The 10,123-nt window shown below is 47.3% G+C and overlaps 1 protein-coding gene across 2 annotated transcripts in view; it reads left to right on the top strand.

The window, feature by feature from the left end:
• The first annotated feature begins 3,269 nt into the window (after positions 1–3,269).
• Positions 3,270–10,123, top strand: part of synpo (synaptopodin) — a 93,699-nt gene continuing 86,845 nt past the window's right edge. For both annotated transcript variants that reach the window (XR_013499828.1, XM_078231780.1), the window contains exon 1: positions 3,270–3,392. The gene's annotated coding sequence lies outside the window, so the exon portion shown is untranslated. The remainder of the gene's footprint in view (positions 3,393–10,123) is intronic.

Below are 10,123 nucleotides of genomic sequence, written 5' to 3'. Positions count from 1 at the left end.
CCCCGCCCGCCCCCTCACTGACCATTTCTTCACATCGTGGCCCCGTGATCCTTTACGTCCACCAAAGCGAGCAGTTCAGGCCTCAGTTCAGCGCCTCTTCCAAAAGACACCAGGACCTCTGACAATGCGGCACTCCTTTAGTGATGGTTTTGTGATTGTCAGCCATGTTTACGAGTTCCCTGGCCTGGGACTTGAACCCACAACTACTGAGAGAAAAAACAGGCCCAAATTGTGGTGGAAATTACACTCAGGTCAACTGGAGGACATGCCCCTGTCTACATCAACGAGGATGAAGTAGAAATGGTCAAGAGCTTCATATTTTTAGGTGTCCAGATCACCAACAACCTGTCCTGGTCCCCCCATGCTGACACTATAGTTAAGAAAGCCAACCAACGCCTCTACTTTCTCAGAAGACTATGGAAATTTGGCATGTCAGCTCCGACCCTCACCAACTTTTACAGATGCACCAAAGAATGCATTCTTTCTGCTTGTATCACAGCTTGTATGGCTCCTGCTCTGCCCAAGACCGCAAGGAACTACAAAAGGCCGTGACTGTAGCCCAATCCATCACGCAAACCAGCCTCCCATCCATTGACACTGTCTACACTTCCTGCAGCCTCGGAAAAGCAGCTAGCATAATTAAGGACCCCACAACCCCGGACATTCTCTCTTCCACCTTCTTCCGTCAGGAAAAAGATTCAAGTCTGAAGTCATGTGCCAACCGACTCAAGAACAGCTTCTTCCCTGTTACCATCAGACTTTTGAATGGAGCTACCTCGCATTAAGTTGATCATTCTCGAACACCCTAGCTATGACTGTAACACTACATTCTGAACCCTCTCCTTTCCTTCTCTATGAACGGTATGCTTTGTCTGTGTAGTGCACAAGAAACAATACTTTTCACTGTATGTAAATACATGTGACAACAATAAATCAAATTAAATGATATTGGTTGAAAATGGAAAATGTGGAGGGGGAAACAGCTGAGAGTTGGCTGGAATGAGTTAATTAGGAGAAAGAAAGCAAATAGAACCTTACTTATGGAATATTTTTGTTTCAATATCCTGGACAGGCAACTGCACTGTGTGGGAATATGGAACAAGCATCTCATTAAGACGGATACCTCCAGGGACCTCTAACCAGGTCTTGTGAGCAAAAACCTGGTTGAAAAAATTGTGTCAAACATCTTCAATAAATCAGAACTGTGAGTCAGGATTTGTCGGCCAATTTTCCTGCTTTGCCCATATGAAAGACCAAATTAGAATGTTTAATTTGATCGGAAAAACTCCATGCAAAGCTCCTGCCAAAGACGCAGCGGATGCAGGGCTTGATGCCAGCTTCACACATCGTTAGCCAAACTGACTTCATGGCTGTCACATTCCCCTCAGCAAGGAAGAGCGGGATATCTGTCCTCCACGTGCAAATCCCCTGCTGAAAATGGGTGTGTGTCTTCACAAGTGGTGGCACGGTGGCACAGTGGTTCGCACTGCTGCCTCACAGTGCCAGGGACCCGGGTTCAATTCCAGCCTTGGATGACCATCTGTGTGGAGTTTGCACGCTCTCCCCGTGTCTGTGTGGGTTTCCTCCGGGTGCTCCAGTTTCCTCCCACAGTCCAAAGATGTGGCGGCTGGGTGGATTAGCCACGCTAAATCGCCCCTTAGTGTCCAAAGGTATGTGGGTTAGGTGGATTGGCCATGCTAAATTGCCCCTTAGTGTCCAAAGGTATGTGGGTTAGGTGGATTGGCCATGCTAAATTGCCCCTTAGTGTCCAAAGATATGTGGGTTAGGTGGATTGGCCATGCTAAATTGTCCCTTAGTGTCCAAAGGTGTGTAGGTTAGCAGGATTTGCAGGGGTCACTGTTTAAGGATACAGGGTAAACCTTTTAGGACAGAGGTAAGGAGAAGTTTCTTCACCCAGAGAGTGGTGAACCTGGCATTCACTACCACACAAAACATTGAGGCCAAAACATTGCATGTTTTCAAGAAGGAATTAGATATAACTCTTGGGGCGAAGGGGGCCATAGAATATGGGGGGAAGGTGGGATCAGGCTATTGAGTTGGGTGATCAGCCATGATCATAATGAATGGCGGAGCAGGCTCGAAGGGCCGAATAGCTTCCTCTTGTTCCTATTTTCTCTGTTTCTATGACACTTAACTACCCTCTGAAATGGCCCAGTGAGCCACTCAATTTGTGGGTAATGAGGGATGGGCAACAAATGCTGGCTTTGCCAGCGACACCCACATCCCCTGAAAGAAAATGATAGTGTGGATGATTCTTCACTCTCACCAATATTTTAATGTCAAAGAACAAAGAACACTAAAGCAAAATCGCACAATTACTTTCAATCCTGCCATGATTTCTCTCTTCGGTCCTTGTTCATAGCATTGTCCAAACGATTCATAGAATCCCTACAGTGCAGAAGGAGGCCATTCGGCCCATCGAGTCTGCACCGACCACAATCCCACCCAGGCCCCACCCCTGCAACCCCACATATTTACCCTGCTAATCCCCGGCCACTAAGGGGCAATTTTAGCACGGCCAATCAACCTAACCCGCACATCTTTGGACTGTGGGAGGAAACCGGAGCACCCGGAGGAAACCCACGCAGACATGGGGAGAACGTGCAAACTCCAGGCCGGAATCGAACCCGGGTCCCTGGCGCTGTGAGGCAGCGACGCTAACCACTGTGCCGCCGAGCAGGGCAATCCGAGATGGGTTGGCGAACCACTTTAACTGACCCGCACCGCAGACCCTCATTGATTCCCCCTCTCTTGCTTTAAGATGGCTGACAAAATAGGGGAGAAAAGTAGTTAGAAAATTGAATTTATTACAAAAAAAAGTTCCAACTTGCCCACTCTCCTGCGACAAGTAGACATTTCATCCTTTCAAAAGTTAAAAGAAATGAGTGGAAAAATCTCCTGAGAGGGAACTCTGCCAAGACACAGAGTGATGAGTAATATCAGAACGTGTTTTCACTGGTTTCCCTCTTTCTGTAATGATGTCTATTCTGTAAACCTTGTAATTTGACCTCCACACAGGCGGTTTGATTTTCTTTAATGAATAAACGTGTACAGCAATGACTTCTGCCTGCGACTCCTCAGCAGCTGTAACCAGTTTAGTCTTTTCCCTTCAGTTTGAGTCCAGCTTATGTGGGTCAACAAAAGAAATAGTGTTTCAGCAAGAACCTTAAATCCACCTCCCTCCCTCCTCCCTCCCCAGTCTGTCTCCTCCCTGCCTGTAAGTGAAACCACCGTGCCGTGAGGTACAGAGTATTGTGAATAAGATATCTTCATTCTGACAGGAGGGCAGAGACATAACTCTCTCTTTCTCTCCCTCTCTCTCTCTTCCTCGTTCCCTGAGCACTGGTCAGTGCAGCCCCTTCAACCCACAGGTAAGGATGTGCAAGGCTTCTTTTCTTTGCCTCTTCCCCCCTCCTGCTCCCCTTTGCAACGGGAGTAAAATTGGGTGGTGAGAGGCGGGTGGAGAGGTGAGAGATAAAAGCAGGGCAAAGTATTGGAAAATAGGTGATGGGGGCTTGCTACTTGGAAGGCAAGTGAGAGGGACAAACATCGGCAATCTGCGGAGGCACAGAGTGGAGCGGGTTTTTTGAAGAGGTGACGAAGGATGTTGATGTGTGGGAACCAGACTTTGTCAGTCAGCCTCCTCCCCTCCCCCTCGCAGGTAATCCTCTCCTCGAAGGACAGTCAGCTTCTGAGTGAGAAAGGCAACTACCAAACTGGCAATTTAACAGGACCAAGAATGCTTCTGTTCAATGACTAAGCTGAGAGCTAAGAATCAGCCTCAGAAGCTGTGGAGATGAGGATTGGGAGATGGAGTGAGGGGGGAATGAATTGGGGATTTGTAAACTGGGACTGATAAGATTTCTGCTGGGTAAAGTCTGTGGAGCCGAGGCAGGTAAATGGAGTTAAGATGCACCCGAGATGGAGTTGAATGAGCAGAAACAGGTTCGAGGGGCTGAATGGCCTCCTCCTGTCCCCACAGCACAAGAGATTAGTTAGTGGGTGGGCATTTTAAATGAATGTCTGGCATTGCTTCCTGCACTGCAATTAGGTTAACACGTCAATGGCTACTGAGAAAGCAGGGATGAATTAAAGCTTGCTCCTGTTCTTCATCATTTATATACAGGAATATGTTTATATATATGTATGGAAGCTCTGTGAACCAGGTCTGCAGCTAGGAACCAGGTTTCAATGTAGAGTTTGCGGAGCAGGTACGAGGTAATCAGTTGGCATCATCTGTAAAGGTAAACTTTAATGATTCATCGGGATGGCTGCATGGGTTTGTTGTGTCACATCCTCCCAACGATGGGAGCCAAAACCGCGCAAAGCCGCACCTAGGACATCTTCCCCGTACAAAGCACGGGCTTTGTTGGACTTCCTCAGGGATTGTGTCGCAACCTGTTTGTCTGCAAGACAGCAGAATATCCGGCCTGTCGGTGCCTTAAAATAAAACACCCTTAACAGTGTGAAACACACCAGCTCCCTCCAACACTTCTGGCAGCATCTGTGAGGAGAGAAAAGAGCTGACGTTTCAAGTTCAGGTGACCTTTTGTCAAAACTTTGTCAAAGGGTCATCTGGACTCGAAACCTCAGCTCTTTTTTCTCTCCTTACAGATGCTGCCAGACCTGCTGAGATTTTCCAGCGTTTTGGTTTCCGATTCCAGCATCCGCAGTAATTTGCTTTTATCCCTCCGACACTTGTAGTCCTAAAAGTGGGTGGATACCCTGAGAGGACGGTGACCCTGAGGTTTGAGTTTTTAGTACAGACAGCCCCAGATTCAGGTCCGACCCTGATGATTAATAAGCTGTCACTGTTGTGGGCGGAGACTCAATGTTGCAGATCCTGGGAGCATTAGCAAGAGATTCCTTTACTTTAAACTTCAACGTTAGACTGGGGGTGAGCTTGTCATTTATTGCCCATCCTTAATTGCCCCTTGAGAAGGTGGTGGTGAACCGCCTTTGTGAACCGCAGCTGTTCGTGTGGTGAAGACGTTTGTTTCTGTATCAGTCCCTGTTTGTGTGCGTGTGTCATTATCTTGGTGGATACGGGGCGGCACGGTGACACAGTGGTTAGCACTGCTGCCTCACAGCGTCAGAGATCTGGGTTCAATTCCCAGCTTGGGTCTGTGTGGAGTTTGCACGTTCACCCTTTGTCTGCGTGGATTTCCTCCGGGTGCTCCGGTTTCCTCCCATAGTCCGAAAGACGTGCTGGTTCGATGCGTTGGTCATGCTAAATTCTCCTTCAGCGTAACCCAAACAGGCGCCGGAGTGTGGCGACGAGGGGATTTTCACAGTAACTTCATTGCAGTGTTAATATAAGCCTACTTGTGACACTAATAAACTTGAACTTCAAACTTAAACTGAAGAGTCTCTCTCTGACATTCACTGTTTGGGTCATTTTAATGTAACCTGCATTCCTGGATCTGAATCCCAGTTAGAATCAGTGCAGCTATTCAATCAGAAGAGGGTAAGATGATGGAGGATTTCTCTCTCGCACCTTCAAGGGTCACGACAGGCTTCGGGCATCTTATTATAATGCAGATGCCAGCTGGACTAATAACGTGAGTCCGGTATGAGTCTAGGTCAGTGTTGTGTATGAACTTTGAGGAGATGGTGTTTCTAATACTCTTGCAGTCCATGTCCTGCTCAGGAAGGGTTACTTTGTCCACATGTAGACCGAACTCTGATCACCAAATCTCAGATTCAATCCCAGCGCTCGTGAAGAGACAGGGATGTGGAGAGTTCCGGCATTTCAGCTGCTGCAGTGCCAATACTTTGCTCAGGTTAATGAAGTGTGGCTCCTCCCTCTGCCTCTCAGGAACAAGCAGCGTTAATGAGGCTTTTGGAGTGGGCCCATGTAGCAGCCATTTTTGGCACAACATGCTCCCATGAGATGAGCGACCTGTTATCCTGGTGATGTTGATTGAGGGGTGGATGTTGGACACGTCTACTCCCCCCGATCTTCCGACATTGCCTGGCTGTCTTCCATGTCCATCCAGGACTTGCAAAATCCTTGGACATGCAAAAACCAGTTAAAAGAAAATCTGATGCAGGCCCATGGAGTCTGCATCAGATTGTGATAGCCAGGGCTGAAAAAAACCTATCCAAACCCAGGCAATCAGATCCAGTCCAGGAGGTCACAAGAATAACCAGGTTAAGTGATTGAATAGGTTGGGACTTTATTCCCTGGAGCGTAGAAGATTGAGGGGAGATTTGATAGAGGTGTATAAGATTTTGATGGGTATAGATAGAGTGAATGCAAGCAGGCTTTTTCCGCTGAGGCTAGGGGAGAAAAAAAACCAGAGGGCATGGGTTAAGGATGAAAGGAGAAAAGTTTAAAGGGAATATTAGGGGGGGCTTCTTCACGCAGAGAGTGGTGGGAGTGTGGAATGAGCTGCCAGATAAAGTGGTAAATGCGGGGTCACTTTTAACATTTAAGAAAAACTTGGACGGGTTCATGGATGAGAGGGGTGTGGAGGGATATGGTCCAAGTGCAGGTCAGTGGGACTAGGCATAAAATGGTTCGGCACAGACAAGAAGGGCCAAAAGGCCTGTTTCTGAGCTGTAATTTTCTATGGTTCTATGGTTCTAAGTGGATTAACTGTTAATCCACTTAACCTGGTCAGTCTCCATTCCAGCCTAGAATCAGTCCAGTGCCCTCTCAAAGATATAAACAGGGAAATGGAACCTTGACTGAATGTCTCATTTTGATGGTGGCACTGGATAATTTACCCAGAGGCCCAGGCTAATGCTCTGAGGACTTGGGTTCAAATCGCACCATGGAAGCTGGTGGAATTTGAATTCAATGAGTAAATTCTAGAATTGAAAGATGGCCTAAGTAATGACCATGGAACTGTCGTTGACTGTTGTAAAAACCCATCTAGCCCCTTAAGGGAGAAGAATTTCCATCCTTACTTGGTCTGATCTACATGATACTCCTGACCCACTCTTAACTGCCCCTCTGAAATGGCCTCGCAAGCCACTCAGTTCAAGGGCAGTTAGGGATAGGCAACAAATACTGCTTCTAAAGTGACACCCACATCCCATGAAAGAATAACGAATGTCCATCTCTTGCCATGGATAATCTATCTAACCTGCACATCTTGAGATACTAAGGGGCAATTTCTTTTTACCATGGCCAACCCATCCAACCTACACATCTTTGGACTGTGAAAGGAAACCGGAGCACCCGGAGGAAACCCACGCAGATGCGGGGAGAACGTGTATATTCCACACAGACAGCCACCCAAGGCCAGGGTTGAACCCAGGGCCCTGGCACTTTGAGACAGCAGTGCTAAGCACTGTGCCACCCTGCAGCACTCCCCTGGTACTGGCGGGTGCTGGTCTACGTTATCAACTCAGACTGCAGGGTCAGCAGTCTTGCAAATGGGCCACCTGACCACAAGATCACCTGACCTCTTGATCATCACCAAGATCACAGGGCCACCCTGCAAGACCAGCGGTGCGGATGTCATTTGGCAGCACAGCTGACCCATCCACCAGTGATTCTGCCAAGATCCATCAGGCTGGTCATTCATGGAATTCTAAGCAGTTCCTGATGTCAGTTACCCTTTCCAGAGGAGGGAGGAAGGGAGGGGGTGGGGGGGGGTGCGCGGGTGGGGTGGGGGGGGGGGATTGGTAAGAGGAGAACCAGTCACTAAATTAGCTGGGAGGAATCTAGAACCTTTAACTTAATAAAAGGTCCCAACGTCGTTAATATGAGTGATTATCAAGTAACTGTCACCTCATTTGGAGATAATAGGACTGATGACCAAAAGCTTGGTCAAAGAGAGAGTTTGAGGAACAGCTTAAAGGAGGAAGGTGAGGTGAAGAGATCAAGGATGAGGTTTAGTGAGGGAACTCACAAGCTCAGGGCTCAGACTGTACAGCCATAGGATGTAGATGGTGAAAATCAGGAACACGCAAAAGACAAGTACCGAAAGAGCGCAGAAACCCCAGAGAGATGGGGGTCTGGAGGAGATTACAGCAATAGAGAAAAGGCGGGGCCATGGGGGGATTTGGAGACAAGGATGTGAATTTTAACTCAGGTGTAGCTTAATTGGTGGCCAGTGTGAGTCGACGAGCACAGAGGCGATAGGCGAACGGGGCACTGTGGGTTTTGGATTAGCTGCAGAGAGTGCGGAAAGTGGCAGGTGGGCTAGAAGAGAACTGGAACAGATTACAAAAGGTTTTTGAGAGTGAATAGCTCTTCCCATTGGCGAATGAACAATGAATGTGCAGGCACGGACAGGATTAGCAGTTAGAAGAAATATATTTTTTACACAGAGGGTTATTAGAACATTGCCGGAAGGCATCTTGGAAACAGATGGCTGGAACATCTTCCGGAAGGAATTGGAGTAAGTTTTTAAAAGTAAGCTCATAAAAGGATACAGGCAAAAGGAAGAAAATAGAAGCTTACAGTGTGAAGGAGGCCATTCCGCCCATTGTGCCCCTTCGTACCTCTCTCTGAAGGAGCAGTCATGTCCCATTCCACATCTCCACTGTTAGTCTGTTTGATTTGATTTGATTTATTATTGTCACATGTATTTGTATACAGTGAAAAGTATTGTTTCTTGCGCACTATACAGACAAAGCATACTGTTCATAGAGAAGAAAAGGAGAGAATGCAGAATGTAGTGTTACAGTCATGGCTAGGGTGTAGAGAAAGGTCAACTTAATTCGAGGTAGCTCCATTCAAAAGTCTGATGGCAGCAGGGAAGAAGCTGTTCTTGAGTCATTCAGTACGTGTCCTCACTCTTTTGTATCTTTTTCCCGACGAAAGAAGGTGGAAGAGAGAATGTCCGGGGTGCGTGGGGTCCTTAATTATGCTGGCTGCTTTGCCAAGGCAGCGGGAAATGTAGACAGAGTCAATGGGTGGGAGTAAAGGCTGGAGAGTCTTCATTCTCAAGTTTCTATCCAAGTCTCTTTGAAAACTAGTTATGAAATAAGCTTCCAGCATTCTTTCATGCAGAATATTCCAGATCTCGGCAATTCCCTGCACGAAAAAGAAAATCACCTCTTCACCCCCTGAGATATCTCATTGAAAATTACAGAATACTGAATGGCCTGGATGGGGAAGGTGTTTCCATTAGTCGGAGAGGCTCGGATCCGAGGGCACAGCCTCAGAGTAAAGGGACGGCCCTTTAGAACCGAGATGAGGAGGAATTTCTTCAGCCAGAGGGTGGTGAAACTATGGAATTCAGTGCCGCAGAAGGCTGTGGAGGCCTGGTCATTGGGTGTATTTAAGACAGAGATAGATAGGTTTTGATTGGTAAGGGGGTCAAAGGTTACGGGGGTTGAGAATGGGGTTGAGAAACGTATCAGCCATGATTGAATGGCGGAGCAGTCTCGATGGGCCGAATGGCCTAATTGTGCTCCTATATCTTATGGTCTTATATTGTGGTGATGATTTCAAGTCCATGAACTCTGGTTGTTGACCAGGTTTCAAGTTTCAATCTGTGGTCAAAGGACTAGCAGCAGCTTGGGTGATGGGCCGAATGGCCTCCCCTGCGCTGTAAATAATTCTCAGAAACACACGGCGTTTTCACCCTATTGTTAATTTATATTTTAAACAAAGCGCTTCAGGACCCAGACTGCACTGGTGGGAAGTTCAGACTGGTTCCTGCTGCTTAAAACTCCGGCACTGAAAGTGTTAATGAGGCAGCCAGGCATCTGGAAGAATAATTTCATGAACAAAAATAGCTTAAGAATGAGATGTTGTGGAACTGTGTACATTACCACTCAAAGGAATACTGGGAGATCTGATTCCAGGCTGCTTAAGATTAGCCTGAATATATCTTTCAAAATAAGAGGGTAGCTTTCCATAACCTCCCCTCTCACAGAGAAATGCAGGAGAAAACCGGGATGTAATGATGTATTACTGACGGGGGTCTGTTTATTGTGAAACCCAAGGTGGATGAAAGGTGCTGATTGATACTCTGGGCGGTGCGCCATTCCCTTCACTACCTCCAGAAAGCACTGAAAATCTGCAGAAAGAGTTCAATTTGTCAGGTATAAACACCCAGAACAGCCAGGAGTGACACACCACACTGTCTGGATCACCTTCTCCCCTTCCATTTTCTATTGTGTTTGACTGCATATC

The sequence above is a fragment of the Mustelus asterias genome, chromosome 16, assembly GCF_964213995.1.
Source record: "Mustelus asterias chromosome 16, sMusAst1.hap1.1, whole genome shotgun sequence".
In the NCBI taxonomy this organism is placed as follows: domain Eukaryota; kingdom Metazoa; phylum Chordata; class Chondrichthyes; order Carcharhiniformes; family Triakidae; genus Mustelus; species Mustelus asterias.
The sequence above is the reverse complement of the archived record's forward strand: the minus strand, read 5'-3'. Positions and strand labels throughout refer to the sequence as shown.